A 17,123-nucleotide genomic window follows, 5' to 3' on the forward strand; every position below is an offset into this window, starting at 1 on the left:
CGCCTTTAGAGGCAATTTCCCACCCCTAGGACAAGAGAGTGCCCTGAACCTCTATCCGCTCCTCCGCCCTCTTTGACAAGGCCGTTGGCAGAATGAGGTTGACTTCTTATGCCGGAAGTCATCGGCCGCCAATAGAGAAAAAGAAAAAAAAAAAAAAAACACGTACGGCCTGGAGAACGTTCGGCCCAATTAAACACTCTCCGACGATGCCAGCCCACACGTGACCATAGCGGTCTTTCATATCGCTTGCGACCCCTATGTGATAACTGATCCTTATTTCATGCCCGACGTGCCATGTTAGTTTGTAAATGTCTTATTGAATCACCCTGTATGCAGAACGTGACAGAAGTACAGACGAGCCCTAGGGTCTTGTTGTGGACTGTTAAATTGTCAACATGTATTTGCATAAGACGTGTTCCAAATTTCTACAACATACGTCAGCAGTATAGGCCTCTAGGTTCATGCGTCTGTTCGAAGACTGTTATCGATGATGGCGAAGACCTGCGCTTTTTTCAATTTTCTAGTAATGCTTTGCTCCTCCTGCGACCGACAGCATGTGGCTACTAGGACAGAAGCAAGTTTCTTTCGCAAATGCTACATGCCATTTAATGTGGCCTTACTCTAACTTTTTCTTGTATCACGCCATAATACTGTATATTCTTGGGCAACGGTCCTGCCGCAGTGAATCCACCGGTTCCCGTCAGATCACCGAAGTTAAGCTCTATCGGGCGTGGCCGGCACTTGTATGGGTGACCATCTGGGCCGCCATGCGCTGTTGCCATTTTTCGGGGTGCACTCAGCCTCGTTGTGCCAACTGAGGAGCGACTCGAACGAACTGTAGCGACTCCGGTCACAGAAAACCATCTTAACGACCAGGAGAGTGGTGTGCTGACCACACGCCCCTCCTATCCGCATCCTCAGCTGAGGATGACACGGCGGTCGGATGGTCCCGATGGGCCACTTGTGGCCTCAAGACGGAGTCCTTGCTTGCTTATAATATATTCTTGCTGAGTAAACGGAATTGATCTGTCTGAAGGGTCACTAATGGTTAATATGTGCGTCTATCTGAGTAGATTGGACACTCGATCACCAGGTAAGACATTCAAACACGATTGCATGAAGCGCCCCTACAATGAAGGTAGCCAAGTTCCCTGTCCCGCCCTTTTCTTATCGGACACAGCCCACGCAAAACGACCTAACGCTTCAGTCTCCGAGTGGGATCTAAGTACTGCCACCTAGCACTTTCTTCAACAGTTGGTAAAAATCAAACGAATCCTGGCTGCGGATATTTCTCAAATTATCTGGAAGATCTTGACTGTTCCGCTTTTAAGGGTTGCGTTTTTTGACACGAGAGGAAATTGGTGCGTGCGCCAAGAGACTACCACATACGCTGTTCCGGACTCTTTATGGCCACTGCTGAATGTGACGTCCCGAACTACGTGGCTGCAATAAATCTCGTTGACGCTCTCTGCGTCGCTGCGGCGAGAAACCGCTGCGTCGATGTGTTGGACTCTCTGTGATCGTGAGTTTCGCAGGAAATGGAAAACGTGCACTGCGCGACGCTGATATACCGGGGAACATGTACTGCGCAACGTATCGCAGCTACTGGCTGACGTAAAATACGAAGTAATTTGAAAAGCAGCATACATGCGTCCAGTAATGAAACGCAAGTTTCCTTGTTAGTGAAATACGCGCACCTGCAGTCATGCACATGGCCATCGTAGACAAACTAGTGAAGCAGGCTGTTGTACTCTATATCCCGTTTTTTCGAATTCTTTTCCGTCCACGTAATTTCTAACACCATTCTAAAGCACAACATTACAAAATTTACCAGTTTCGCTTTCTTTTTTTCGCGTCCATATTTCGCTTCGAAACATGGGGGAGCACCTCATTGTAGTCGGTATTCATTTTGTAAATTTCAAGTTGACAAACCAGAATAACTCGAGAAATAAGCTTCACACGAAATAATGTGTAGAATCCAAAGTTGACTATTTTCGAGGGGGACATCTGCTGGTGCTAAAATTATCCCGCCACACCAGGCCCTTTGAGGTGGGGCGGGAGGCAACTTTAAAATTCCAAATGGGACCCCCCATTTTTTATTGCAGAATCACATTCTACATAAAAAACTACGTACATTTTGTCTTAAACATTTGTTTGGATTCTTGGTAGTTGGCGCTGTAATTCAAGAAAATACATGTTCTCATTTTTGCGTGGAAAATTGTTACGGATGAATAAAAAATGCTTATTTAGTTCGTAAATTTTGATTCGCTAAAACTAAAACTCTCCCTCTCTCCCCATAGGGTGGGGTTTGAGAGAGAGGAATTATTTACAAATGCTGACGCAAATATTAATTTTTTCCGCACATTCGGTTAAGTTTTGTTTCTTTCGTGGTCATGAGGCCACACAACTTTCAATTATCAATCAAATCATCTGATTAGCTAACTAACTAACCAAACATCCCACTTACTAACAGGTGAACTCATTTTTTATTTATCCGTAACAATTTTCCACGCAAAAATGAGAACATGGATTTTCTTGAATTACAGCGCCAGCTACGAAGAATCCAAAAAAAAAAAGAAAGATGTTTAAGACAAAATGTACGTAGTGTTTTATGAAGAATCTGATTCTGCGATAAAAAATGGGGGCTCCCACTTGAAATTTTTAAGTTGCCTCCCGCCCCACCCCCAGGGGCTGGCTATTTTAGCACCAGCAGATGTCTCCCCTTTAAAATAATCAACTTTGTAGTCTACACATTTTTTCGTGTGAAGCTTATTTTTCGAGTTATTCTTGTTTGTCAACTTAAAATTTACACCCTGTATGTGATGTAGCTATTTCGTCTAATATTCCTTACTAGCATAGTCTCCTTCCTTTGTTGTACCAATAATTCAAAAAAGGTTCAAATGGCTCTGAGCGCTATGGGATTTAACTTCTGAGGTCATCAGTCCCCTACAACTTAGAACTACTTAAACCTAACTAACCTAGGGACATCACACACATCCATACCCGCGGCAGGATTCGAACCTGCGATCGTATCGCTCGCGCGGTTTCAGAATGTAGCGCGTAGAACCGCTCGGCCACTCCGGCCGGTCTATAAATTTTTCCCAACATTTAAATTCAGTCTCGATATTCACAATATATCTGCTCTTTCTGTCTCTTTCACCTTCGCGTTGCGTATCCTCAGTATGAAATTTATGCTACGACGATGTTCCTTTCATTCAACAGTTCTTCCGATTTGTTTTCAGATAAAACACCGAAGTTGACCTACGATATACTGTTACTTAACTTGATTTAATAGTACTATGAAGTCAGTGAACCTAGGTATGGGTACTAAGATTCTGAAATTACAGAACAAGAAGGCGGAATGGTTACGACGCTTTTACTTTGGTCGACAGCCACCTTCAGATTCGCACCGTCACAACTTGATTTAAGTTTTGAACAGTGTCCTTAAGTTACTTTAAGTGAGCGTCCGTTTCCCACTGAGATTCTACTGAATCAAACTTTTTGGTGAATGAATTTGCAAGACGGAATAAAATAATTTTCATGTTTTACGTTAAGGAGCAAGTTCATTTAAATGCGATGGGGAAGTAGATGTTTGGATGAAAAAAGCAGTCTACTTCGGATTGCTGAAATATGACAAACCGCGGGTGATGTACTGTTCCTCTGGGAACTAGAAACATGTATTTATGATTGAATTGAAATGTTTAAGTGAACTGTTATTCTGTGTACAAAAGAGTACGTAGAATTATCTCAGTGTGATGTGCACTATGTGACCAAAGGAACCGGACACCCCCGAAAAACAAACGTTTTTCATATTAGGTGCATTGTGCTGTCACCTACTTCCAGGTACTCCATATGACAGGGTGTGGGTATGGCGAATGCCGCGTTAACCCCATCTGCCAGTGTGTATAGCGCCAACAGTAAAATTCGGAGGCAGAGGTATTATGGTGTGGTCGTGTTTTTCATGGAGGCGGCTTGCACCCCTTGTTGTTTTGCGTGGCTCCATCACAGCACAGGTCTACATCGATGTTCTAAGCACCTTCTTGCTTCCCACTGTTGAAGAGCAGTTCGGGGATGGAGAAGGGATATTTAAACACTATCGAGCACCTGTTCATAATGCACGGTCTGTAGCGGCGTGGTTGCACGACAATAACATCCCTGTAATGGACGAACATGTAAGTCTTTTTAAGCCAGGTGTCCTGATCTTTTGATCACACAGTGTACATGAAAAGCAGTATCGATAATACAGGATAATCTATGATTTTGGAGAACAATGAAAACAATAGAAATAGGTTTTGGTTGGTCGAGTAGTTGATATTGGGGAGGGAACCAAACAGCCCCATCGCACTAGGGAAGGAAGGAGAAGGAAGTCGATCGTGCCGATTGTGCCAATCCCGGCATTTGAATGAAGCGATTTAGGGAAAACGCGGAAAGCCTAAATGAGGATGGCCGGACGCGGGTTTGAACCGTTGTACTCCCGAATGCGGGTCCAGTGTGCTAACCACTGCGCCACCTCGCTCGGTAGAAATAGGTTTTCATAATTATTTCACCTTGGTTCGAATCGTCATAGGAGAAAGACATGGATGGAGACGTATGTAACTTAAATGTGTTTCTGGTAAACATATACTGTTATTTGTAATTAAACCACTTTTTCAGTAGCGGTAGCATCCCTACATGTGTGTTTAATTAATTGTGTTCTTTTCAGAAATTAATAACGTGCGGTATAGCGCGAGTTGTAATTTGTATTGCTGGCCGCCATTCGCAAGACAGCAGATTCTTGTTCAAATTACTACTATATTATGTGGCGTAAAGCAAAATGGAGAGGGTTCACAATTAATTATTTGAGTAAACATACTACATTCAAGATAATTTCATTGATTCTGCAAAAAGTCGTATCGATATTAAGACATTCTTGTGGTTGCCACTTCACGCCGACGTTTTGTTAAACTGACGAGATTTTCACCGCTTAGAAACTTCACAACTTTCAATTAATAATAACCATTTAAAAGATGTTTCTCCACGCGAATCCATGAAAGTATAAATTATTATTCGTGTGGAAGGGCATTCAATTACAGTCGTGTAATATTTCTAAATGCGAAAGATTAAGGTACTACCCACCGAGCTGTTCCTCATTTATTTTACGTATATATCAATATTCCAAAGTGACTTATTTGTAGGGCACTTGAATATAGATAGCCTTAACACTATCAACAATAGTAATACCCGTGATAATAAGCTGTAGTGAATATGTTATGCGTAGCCTCATGTGATCTTACGATTTATGAATAACAGTACACACACACACCACACACAAGAAAGAATCACTGCATTGGCGCCCATATGGTCTGGCCAGAACACATGTATGGTACAAGATACAACATCTGTATTTAATTGTATTTTGTGTCGTATTTTCTTTCATGTACACCATTACCTACAATGGCGCCGAGAATGGTCTTCCTCCAATCCAGACTCAAATAATCTAATGAAAGAGTCGAGCCAACGCCCTGTCGCATTTGAGCTACCAAGGAGATCCTGGACATCACTGAACCAATTCCGAACAGGGCATGGAAATGGCACCACTGGAGGCATAAATTGGGGCGTGGTTGATAGACCTGATTGAGACTGTGCACACAACAAACAGACACTACAGCACATCGCCACTGAATGACCTTTAAGGAAATTCCAGGGCACCTTCCAGGAGCTTGATTTGTTTAAGGGAGAAATTGAAAGGACTGGACATCCATCCTTGAGCAGTACAGTAATGCCAACCACATGGTCACCTTATGGAATTACACATCACTTATTATTTTATTGTATGTGACTTGATATTACATACATTTGTCGTTTTAGTATTTTATTTTATCAGTACGTACCGTACACATACCTCTCATCCAAAAATGTACGAGATGTATCTGATGCGGCATTAGTGATGAAATCTGATGCTGTATTTGAAGCTATACGAAGTAAATAAATAAATAATTGCCTGAAACAATGAGGGTACAAATCGATCAGCAAGACAATAAGTAGCGGGAAGTTGTTACTAATAAGATCCTGAGCAAAACTATTAAACTGCATAATATTCGTGGTTGGGATACTGTGGCAGGCTTCAAGAATAAAGGTAATAAGTGTCTTTGAGGGCATGCAATAAGACAGGGTTTTTTTTCTTTGCAATTTCAAAATTGCTTCTTGTTTGTACTCAATTGGCAGTGCTGTGTGGGAAAGTTACTTTTGTAGTCTGTCATCACAGAGTAGGAAGTGGTAGTGAGAGTGAGGTTTTTATTTACATTTTCTACTGTTTTCAATGTGTAAATATTTCTTGTGTCTTGTATTTTTGTTTGTATATTGTGCTTAGTGTACCTAGGTATTCAATATGGGTAGCCCTAAGAGGAAAGAAATATTAAAGGGAGATACTACGACAGAGCAAGAAAAAACTGATAACATTCGTGAATTGGCTTGTACCGAAAAAAAGGATAATTGCTCGGAATTCCAGGTTGTGGAAACCGAGGAACTCAATACAGGTAATCCAATGTCTGGTTCTAGTGTGGAAACACTGGAACAACATACAAGCGTCAGACCAGCTGATGCTAGTACTAGTACTACACAAGCCGTAGGGACAGATGATGTGTTGTTGCTGACGGTGACATAAAGCAATTTGCTTTCTCTGTTGGCAGAACCTAGGCTTGAGAGGGAGGATAAAGAAAGGGGAAGAAAGGGAAAGAGTACACGAAATGGAAAGGGAAGAAAGAGAAAGGAAAATGAACGAGAGGAAAGAGAAAAAGCAAAGGAAATGGAACGAGAAGAAACAGAAAGGATTAAGGAGATGAACGAGTGGAAAGGGAAGGAATTCGCGAACTCGAACCTACCAACTAAACAAGATTCTCGTTGCTCAGGATAAGTGCATGCCGGCCGCTATGACCGTGCGGTTCTAGGCCCTTCAGTCTGGAACCACGAGACCGCTATGGTCGTAGGTTCGAACCCTGCCTCGAGCATGGATGTGTGTGATGTCCTTAGGTTGGTTAGGTTTAAGTAGTTCAATGCTCTAGGGGACTGATGGCCTCAGATGTTAAGTCCCATAGTGCTCAGAGCCATGTGAACCATTTTTTTTATAAGTGCATCCTGGACCATATAAAGGAGGAAATGAATAGCATACGAGCAGAAATGGAAGAACAGGTTACTTAAAATAAGAATTTGCCTAGTAAAGTGGGTGGATTTGACTCTCAAGTAAACAGACTAGGAGAAGCTAACCAAACGCTTGAAGGCCCGGTAAAAAAGTTTACTAGCACTTTGGACGATGTGTCAGTTGTATAGACAAGAAAATAGAAAAAGTAGTTACCACGACACTGCAATGTTTGAATATTGCAACAAATCACGAGAAAGATGACAGTAGTGTTCGACTGCCACAGAAAGTGCGTGAAACACAGCAGCTCATGGTTATGGCAGGCCGTGAACAGGTTTAGAGAACCTAACGAAACACCAAATACTAGTTAGCGATGTGGTGTCAGCCCCATTAGCACTGTATGTTGCGAGATTTTAAACCGCAATTAGGCTGGCCAGATACTGTCCGGGCAGCGAAGAGCAGATAGTTGACGAAACAGCCGCTAACGGTGCTGAAACAGAAACCTTGGCGAATGTAAAGCACGAGGAGTCGCTTATAAAACAAACAATTCCAGAAGATTTTGGAAGAGAAGAAGACGGTACATCCCTTAATTTTCATTAACAATTTCAGGAATGTGCTTCCTGCTTCTTGGACAGAGAGATAAAAACTATAGTTAGTGAATTCTTTCATATCTGACGATGCAGCACTGTGGCCGATGGAAATCGCCGACACCTGTCAGAACTTTTCAGAATTCTAAAACTTATTTCCATGACGCTTCTGGTCGAAGTGTGTTCGAGAACGCTTAAGGAAGCAGGTTTACGATCCTGAACCATATAACCCTATACAGGGAAGCCTGCGTAAATACCGGGTGATCAAAAAGTCAGTATAAATTTGAAAACTTAATAAACCACAGAATAATGTAGATAGAGAGGTAAAAATTGACACACATGCTTGGAATGACATTGGGTTTTATCAGAACAAAAAAAAGTATTGCTAGACGCGTGAAAGATCTCTTGCGCGCGTCGTTTGGTGATGATCGTGTGCTCAGCCGCCACTTTCGTCATGCTTGGCCTCCCAGGTCCCCAGACCTCAGTCCGTGCGATTATTGGCTTTGGGGTTACCTGAAGTCGCAAGTGTATCGTGATCGACCGACATCTCTATGGATGCTGAAAGGCAACATCCGACGCCAATGCCTCACCATAACTCTGGACATGCTTTACAATGCTGTTCACAACATTATTCCTCGACTACAGCTATTGTTGAGGAATGATGGTGAACATATTGAGCAGTTCCTGTAAAGAACATCATCCTTGCTTTGCCTTACTTTGTTACGCTAATTATTGCTATTCTGATCAGATGAAGCGCCATCTGTCGGACATTTTGTGAACTTTTGTATTTTGTTGGTTCTAATAAAACCCCATGTCATTCCAAGCATGTGTGTCAATTTATACCTCTCTATCTACATTATTCCGTGATTTATTCAGTTTTCAAATTTATACTGACTTTTTGATCACCCGGTACTTTGAAAAGTACTTAAATAAGATTCGGTATTTCGATCGATTCGCCAATGTCTTCAAGAGATATACTCAGAATACAGAAAGGCAAACTACCAATTGCCATTAGGGAAAACTTTTTCCATGCCCTTGATATAGACTGGAACATTTTATGGTCACTATAGACTTACTTGGGCTCATACAGGAGAATGCAAAGCAAAGTGAGACAGGGAGCAGTGGCATGGGCCATAATAATTTTAACAAAAATAGGAAACAGAATGGAAACAGTCACAGGTAAAACGGACACCAAACAGGCAGTTATTTCTGTGCCTTGGACAACAGCAGCCACAAAAACTGGTACTGAACTCAAGATAATTGTGGATGTAATAAAAACAACAGTTCCAATGGGTATCCGTTTTAATAGAAAGAGCAGAAGTGAAGGCGGCTACAACGTCTCATTTCAACCTAAGAATATGTGAGAAATGAATGAACAAGAACGAAAGGTAGGACCAACAGAGGCCGGAGTGGTCGAGCGGTTCTAGGCGTTACAGTCTGGAACCGCGCGACAGCTACGGTCGCAGGTTCGAATCCTGCCTCGGGCATGGATGTGTGTGACGTCCTTAGGTTAGTTAGGTTTAAGTAGTTCTAAGTTCTAGGGGACTGATGACCTCAGAAGTTAAGTCCCATAGTGCTCAGAGCCATTTGAACCATTTTTTTACGATCAGCAAAATGGCTTTCAAACTAAACACAGCAGATTAAAAACCATACCGTGAATAGGATTAATGTTATGCCAATGCCAGCTGCTAAACAACAGCCACAGTGGATACCACCACAGAATGGGGTGTCACAACAGATGCAGCAATCTCATAGCGTCAGAATAGTAGAAATGGTGGATAAACCACAACCAAGTACATCGCAAGCATCAAACCACACGACGGATGTAAGCCTTTCACACGTGGTCGTGGGAGCACTAATTGGGGACAATCGATACTTAAATGTAGGCCTATCCATGCTAAGATACAACTAAGGGTTGGATCTGAAAGAAGAACTATGTGCTGATTCGAGGAAATGCGCTCAGCGAAATACTGATTTGCTACAAGCCACAATCAAGGGAAACACACACGGCATGCTAGTGAATGTAATTATTGATTCCGGTGCCAATGTATCCGTTATGGATTACGATCTATTCAACTGCACCAATCAGATGAATAAGTTGCCAACATTGCCAATACGAAATTGTAGAACCGCAGAAGCCATACGTGGATGTATTCAGCGAATTCAAAGTCAGGTACAGGCCGTCATTCAAGTGGGAAACGAGGCGATTAAATGCCAATTCCTTGTTGTGAAAAATTTAGCTATTTCTTTTATGCTAGGCTGGGAATTTTTTGTAGGAAGGGACGGAAAGATCGATCTCCCTCAAACTGTATGCTCGCTTATGAATGGAGGAATGTTAGTCGAACTGGCAATGATATCAATAAATGCTTCATATGAACAGTACTGCAGACGGTTCAAGGCAACATATATAAAACCCAAACTGTTGCACATAGCCAGTGACTATACTCGGGAAAACTATCCGTGTATAACTGAAAACAGCGGAAGTGATGTCGACTCCATAAGAAAAATCATAGAGGATAAGGTCACGGAATCGAGCAACAACTCGCACAGATGCTGAAACATTATGCAATGATATTCTCCGAAAAACAATGGTTAATTAAGTTATACGTCTACGATATGCAGGTGAAACCTTATGAGTCCTATTGCCATGCTACCTATTCGGAACCATGGAGTAAAAAGGAGGCAGTGCCTAAGTAGATACAGCGTATCACTAAATGGCGAATAATGGAACTGGATATATTCATTCTTGAAGAAGCTTTCTTCGTGTTAAAGTGAAGATTGGCAGCATGCGATTATGTCCTATAAACTTAGTTTACGGAACGACTCTGTGTAAATTATTGAAAAACCACAATAATTGTTCAGTTCAGATGGCCTATGGCCAGCTTTCCGACATAGAGGGATGCCTAGTTACTTACTGAAGTTCTCAAAACTAATGGTAAACAACATATTGTAAACGAAAAATGTGACACATATAAGCTACATTCTGAGTGTGCAAATGATCCTTAAAGACAAAATGCTTGTCGTCTTTCTTTTCGTCATGTACGCTGTACGAACGTAGCGACGTATGACGACAATCCAAGTATAAAAGAGAACTGTGAGCATGAAACTGTGATGCGACTACAAGAACGCTCTGTGCGAATGATCTGTCTGAGTGACACTGAGGAACATAAACGACGTAATGACAGCAAGGGTTTGGCTGATGCATCAGACAGTGATATTCAGATCGTAATACTCGAGTTTCTTTAGTTTAACCGTCCCATCCAACGTCTGTAGGTACGTACTGTATAAATGGAAACCATAACTATGCTACACGTGTTGAAACAGATTGTGTTTACTCGCCAAGCAACCAGTGACTGCTGCACTCGTGGCATCTGAACGTTGTGACGCCAGGCATGCCAATTGTGACTTCGGAATGCACGACAAACCCGTTGCCACTGTAATGAACGCTCACCGTAGTGTATGCAGACAGTGTAGGCTAGTGAAGTGCAGTGACTGACTAGAAAGTAATGCCCACTGTAGGTGAATTAAAATCGTTAATGCCTACAACCCAGGCTAGAAAGTAATGCCCACTGTAGGTGAATTAAAATCGTTAATGCCTACAACCCAGAAATGTATGAAATACTGTACTGAGTAAATGCTTCACACTACAGAAGAAACATTACGCACAAACGCAAGAATAACTGCGGAATGAGTTGAAACTAATCATGACTCCTCGCAGCTAAACCAACAATACTGATAAGTGTATTAATTCTGTGTTGGTAACATTTCGTGTTTACGCGCAACAATACCGGCCACAACTGGGCATATGGGCTCTCCTCTCCCCACAAGAAGGTGAGGTGACTGAACCAGTGGCGCGGTGGGGGGGGGGGGGGAGGGGGGGGAGTAGGGGCGGAGCGGGCTGCAACAGCTGATCGGTGGGGCGTAGCCCCAGTACTCGGTTCATCGCAGCACACGGGCAAACCCGCGTCCATCTACGAGCGTCTTCTTCTCTACCTTGGGTCAATATCAAACGTATTTTAACACACATGATCAGTTCACCCATTACCTTCTCAAAGCCTATTGCACACATTCACACATTAGAATTCTTGAGAACCAATGAACAATATAATGAAAGCATCTGCAACGACTTCCTTTAACAAACATGTATTTGTACTGATAGTACAAAACATCGTTAACACCTTTAACAGTCTTGTTGGTCACTAAATGGTACTTGTGGTGCGAATGCTCAGATCGGAACAGTCGGAAGATTCCGGGCTGGTTTGTTTTTTGCGGTATGAACTAGACTTTTTGTTTTTACGATTCGCATTGTGACAAACAGTGATGTGACGAATTAATGGACAGTGTGTGGAATGACTGACCACAAAGCTTTATATAAATTAAGTCCAGTCATTCCATTGGGCCGTTTACTGGTCGTCTTGGAACGAGAAACATTAATTTATGTTTGACATGAAATGTTTAAACGAATTCTTATTATGTGTGCAAAACAGTACGTAAAAATAGTCATTACCTCTCAGTGATGTGTATGAAAACAGTATCCTTAGTGCAGGATAAAAATGAAAAAAAATGGAAATAAATTTTCATACTTATTTTGCTCTGTGTTGTGTACATAGTTCCGCGTAGTCAGCGCGTACAGAACTTCCCCAATAGAGCGCGCCCCGCAAAGCACAACAGTGCAGGCGCAGCGCTCGTCCGTCTCCGCACTACGAGATGGCGCTGTCTTAGAGACGGACCATATTCTGCTTCCACCGATCCGCGTATTAATATATAATGCAGCCAATGAGATTGCTGCTAACGTAGAACCTTTTCTCCTCGCGGATCACACTCGCACAGTGATACCTGAATGCGCGAGGTATTATAACGAGTGTACAGACCTCTGATTAGTTAGTCTGCATTTGTCTGCACCAGTCTGTACCAGTCTATAGTCAGGTTTCAGTCTGCACCTAATAAGATTACCATATTCCTGTACGTAGCCATGAAGATAAATGAATAGACACTTTGTCAAGTATCAGAGATATGTGAGAATAAGATTAACGTACCAAGACAAAAAGAACTTCACATTGTCAATTGTAAACAGCGTCCAGAATCAAGTTACGTAATGTCTATGCTTTTTATTACTTTAATAAATGTGTGTGAAAATTAATCAAGTTCTGTTTAAAGTTGGTCACTGTCAATCTGCTACTCTAAGCGTGCAAGTGGCATTTCTATCATCTGACCTAACGGCAGAAGATAAACACGCCACGATAAGACCACGAGACATATTGCTGACACTCGCCTTCTTCATTAGAGCGACAAGTCAAATAATCTTATGGTGTGTGTACCGAAGGTCTTACACTACGCACACCACTCTGGTTCGAATCTTCATATGAAAAAGATGTGGGTGGAAACGTTTGTATCTTGTAATGTATTTCTACTGAATATGCCCTGTTATTTATAACCAAACCACTTATTTCAATAGCGGTAACCTCCCTAGATGTGTGGAAAATTAATTCTGTGTTATTTCAGAAATTAATAACGTGCTTCACAGCGTGAGTTGTAATTTTTCGTTGCTGGCCGCCATTTGCAAGACGGCAGATTCTTGCTCATATTACTCCAATATGAAGTAGCGTAAAGCAACGTGGAGAGAGTTTACGATTAATTTTTTTTAGTAGACGTACTAAATTCAAGCTAATTTGATTCATTTTGCGAAGACTCGTATCGATGTCAACACATTCTTGTGCTTGCCACTACACGGCTACATGTTGTTCAAGTGACGAGATTTTCACAGCAGAGAATGCTCTCAGCTTCGAATTAATAATAAGTGTACCATGCAAACGTGTTTCTCCACACGAATCCACGAAAGTATAACTTATTATTCATGTGAAAAACATTCAATTACAACCCTAAGGACCGGCCGGGGTGGCCGAGCGGTTCTAGGCGCTACAGTCTGGAACCGCGCAACCGCTATGGTCGCATGTTCGAATCCTGCCTCGGGCATGGATGTTTGTGCTGCCCTTAGGTTAGTTAGGTTTAAGTAGTTCTAAGTTTTAGGGGACTGATGACCTCAGATGTTAAGTCCCATAGTGCTCAGAGCCATTTGAACCCTTTGAACAACCCTAAGGTATTTCTAAATGAAAAATATTAAGGTGCTTTACGCCGAGCTGGTCTTAATTTATTTTATGTCTACATAGAGATTTCAAAGTGGTTTATTTATCGGGACATGAATCGAGAAATGCTTAACAATATAAAAAATTATAGTACTTATCCGTGATTAGAAGTTGTACTGAACATGTTGTGTGTAGCCTTATGTGATCTTACGATGCGCTATTAACAGCACAATGTACACACAGACATACACATCCAAACATACGACAAATCACTACAGTAAGCCAGAAACCAGACCGAGATCCATATGAAGAATCGTCGAAAGTGTAATCGACGCACAAAAGAGGAGTTTTCCAACCCTCGTTTAGCCATTACTAGAATATTAATTGTGAGTCTGCGATCCGTACCACATAGGACTAAGTGCCATGTACCCGCCGTTCGCCTAAAGCGCCTGGCTACCCCTCAGACAATGAAGAATCATGAGTTTGCAGATGTACAAGGCGTTGCGTCCCCGGACTGCCTCCATCGCAAAGAGGACGACAGACGGCAGTACATGGTCCACCAGAGTTTCTCCGTGCCGTGTCACGTAGGTGGAACTGGATCGGTACAAATTACGCCGCGCCCCGGCTGTATTGGACGGCGCAGGCCAGTACTACGGCAGTTCGCTCCACCGGAGCTCTGGGCCCACCCATGCGCCGGCTCTTAGGAGCCCATCAGTCAGATCCCGGCAGAAAGCCACCGAAGCGGGACCTTTGACTTTCCAGTGGTGTTCCGAGACGTACTTGTCAGCCAGCTACTCCGTACACTCAATCTCCGTCGATAGGAATTGTCAGTGGCACAGTCTTCACGTCTCGCTACGTTTATTCACCGTATGATCCGTGCGTATGCCTGTTAGAGTCTGGGAAGTTGTATTATATTTTATTGAGAACAGCTTTCCTTTCTTATTAAATCCCTCCACTGTAGTAGTAATAAACTCTTGATCTTGTTTACCTACGACTTATTATTTCCTATCAAGCGTCTCCCCGTGCTAGATATAGCACTAACAGAGAAAACAGACAAGATATATAGAATCGTATTTCGTGACAGGCTCATTGTAGGAGCGAAAAAGTCCTCTGGAATCACTCAACAGAGGAAAGTCCACTGGACCTGAAGGGATACCAATTTGATTCTACACAGAGTACGCGAAAGAACTTGCCCCCCTTCTAACAGCCGTGTACCGCAAGTCTCTAGAGGAACGGAAGGTTCCAAATGATTGGAAAAGAGCACAGGTAGTCCCAGTCTTCAAGAAGGGTCGTCGAGCAGATGCGCAAAACTATAGACCTATATCCCTGACGTCGATCTGTTATAGAATTTTGGAACATGTTTTTTGCTCGAGTATCATGTCGTTTTTGGAAACCCAGAATCTACTATGTAGGAATCAACATGGATTCCGGAAACAGCGATCGTGTGAGAGCCAACTCGCTTTATTTGTTCATGAGACCCAGAAAATATTAGATACAGGCTCCCAGGTAGATGCTTCCGGATGGCGTTCGATACAGTTCCGCACTGTCGCCTGATAAACAAAGTAAGAGCCTACGGAATATCAGACCAGCTGTGTGGCTGGATTGAAGAGTTTTTAGCAAACAGAACACAGCATGTTGTTATCAATGGAGAGACGTCTACAGACGTTAAAGTAACCTCTGGCGTGCCACAGGGGAGTGTTATGGGACCATTGCTTTTCACAATATATATAAATGACCTAGTAGATAGTGTCCGAAGTTCCACGCGGCTTTTCGCGGATGATGCTGTAATATACAGAGAAGTTGCAGCATTAGAAAATTGTAGCGAAATGCAGGAAGATCTGCAGCGGATAGGCACTTGGTGCAGGGAGTGGCAACTGACCCTTAACATAGACAAATGTAATGTATTGCGAATACACAGAAAGAAGGATCCTTTATTGTATGATTATATCATAGCAGAACAAACACTGGTAGCAGTTACTTCTGTAAAATATCTGGGAGTATGCGTGCGGAACGATTTGAAGTGGAATGATCATATAAAATTAATTGTTGGTAAGGCGGGTACCAGGTTGAAATTCATTGGGAGAGTCCTTAGAAAATGTAGTCCATCAACAAAGGAGGTGGCTTACAAAACACTCGTTCGACCTATACTTGAGTATTGCGCATCAGTGTGGGATCCGTACCAGATCGGGTTGACGGAGGAGATAGAGAAGATCCAAAGAAGAGCGGCGCGTTTCGTCACAGGGTTATTTGGTAACCGTGATAGCGTTACGGAGATGTTTAACAAACTCAAGTGGCAGACTCTGCAAGAGAGGCGCTCTGCATCGCGGTGTAGCTTGCTCGCCAGGTTTCGAGAGGGTGCGTTTCTGGATGTGGTATCGAATATATTGCTTCCCCCTATTTATACCTCCCGAGGAGATCACGAATGTAAAATTAGAGAGATTAGAGCGCGCACGGAGGCTTTCAGACAGTCGTTCTTCCCGCGAACCATACGCGACTGGAACAGGAAAGGGAGGTAATGACAGTGGCACGTAAAGTGCCCTCCGCCACACACCGTTGGGTGGCTTGTGGAGTATAAATGTAGATGTAGATGTAGATGTAGATGTAGATACTCAGCGAGCTGCAATGGAAGACGCTACGCTGCTGTGGTTTACTGTTAAAATTCCGTAAACATGCGTTGCCAGCAGAGTCAAACGATATATTAATCCCTCCTACGCGTATCTCCCGAAAAGACCACAAAGATAAAATCAGACACATTGGATCTCTCACAAATGCTTACGGTCAATTCTTGTTCTCGTGGAACATTCGCGACTGTATCTGGATGGAGAGCAAGTGACAGTGATTCATGAAACTACCTTCCGCCACACACTATAAGATGGCTAGCGGGTTGTTCGTGTAAAAATAGATGTACCTGAATATCAGGTATTAATACAGCTTATACAGCAGGATGCTTGTGAACGAGAAAAGATAGAGTGCATAAGACCATAAACGAAGTACAAAAGGCGTTCAGTAAGTACTACAACGCATTTTTTCTTCTCGGCCAGTTTCGCTTGAAACAAAATGCGGAATTTGTTGTGGCACATTGTGGAATGTTCCCGCTTTAGACCGTACAGTTTTATGACGTTCCCAGAGGTGAAGACACTATACGTAATTTTCATAATGGCATTTGTAACGGAGTTGTGTTCCAAGCAGAGAGCTGTCATTCAGTTTCTTTTGACGGAAAAGTGTTCAAATATTTGTGAAATATTACGGGACTTAACTGCTAAGGCTATCAGTCCCTAAGCTTACCCACTACTGAAGCTAAATTATCCTAAGGACAAACACACACACCCATGCCGAGGG

At 42.6% G+C, this 17,123-nt stretch overlaps 1 pseudogene; it reads left to right on the forward strand.

Moving 5' to 3' along the window:
- Window positions 1-663: 663 nt before the first annotated feature.
- LOC126089869 (5S ribosomal RNA) lies at window positions 664-781 on the forward strand (annotated as a pseudogene).
- The last annotated feature ends 16,342 nt before the right edge of the window (window positions 782-17,123 follow it).

Source organism: Schistocerca cancellata, chromosome 6, assembly GCF_023864275.1.
Source record: "Schistocerca cancellata isolate TAMUIC-IGC-003103 chromosome 6, iqSchCanc2.1, whole genome shotgun sequence".
NCBI classification, from domain to species: Eukaryota; Metazoa; Arthropoda; class Insecta; order Orthoptera; family Acrididae; genus Schistocerca; species Schistocerca cancellata.